The sequence below is a fragment of the Leucoraja erinacea genome, chromosome 9, assembly GCF_028641065.1.
Source record: "Leucoraja erinacea ecotype New England chromosome 9, Leri_hhj_1, whole genome shotgun sequence".
In the NCBI taxonomy this organism is placed as follows: Eukaryota; Metazoa; Chordata; class Chondrichthyes; order Rajiformes; family Rajidae; genus Leucoraja; species Leucoraja erinaceus.
The window spans coordinates 65,664,464-65,664,890 of NC_073385.1; positions in this window are offsets into that span (position 1 = coordinate 65,664,464).

The window sequence follows — 427 nt, forward strand, 5'->3', positions numbered from 1 at the left end:
TCAGGGTCGTGGGTTCGAGCTTCACGATGAGGGTGCTACCTTTCACGAGGTTAATTCCCGGGATGGCGGGACTGTCATATGTTGAAATAATGGAGCGGCTGGGTTTGTACACTCTGGAACTTAGAAGGATGAGAGGGAATCTAGTGTTTAAGAAGGAACTGCAGATGCTGGAAAATCTAAGGTAGACTAAAGTGCTGGAGAAACTCAGCGGGTGCGGCAGCATCTATGGAGCGAAGGAAATAGGCAACGTTTCGGGATCTAATTGAAACATATACGATTATTAAGGGTTTGGACACGCTAGAGGCAGGAAACATGTTCCCGATGTTGGGGGGAGTCCAGAAACAGCGGCCACAGTTTAAGAATAAGGGGTAAGCCATTTAGAACGGAGATGAGGAAAAACATTTTCACACAGTGTGGAATTCTCTGC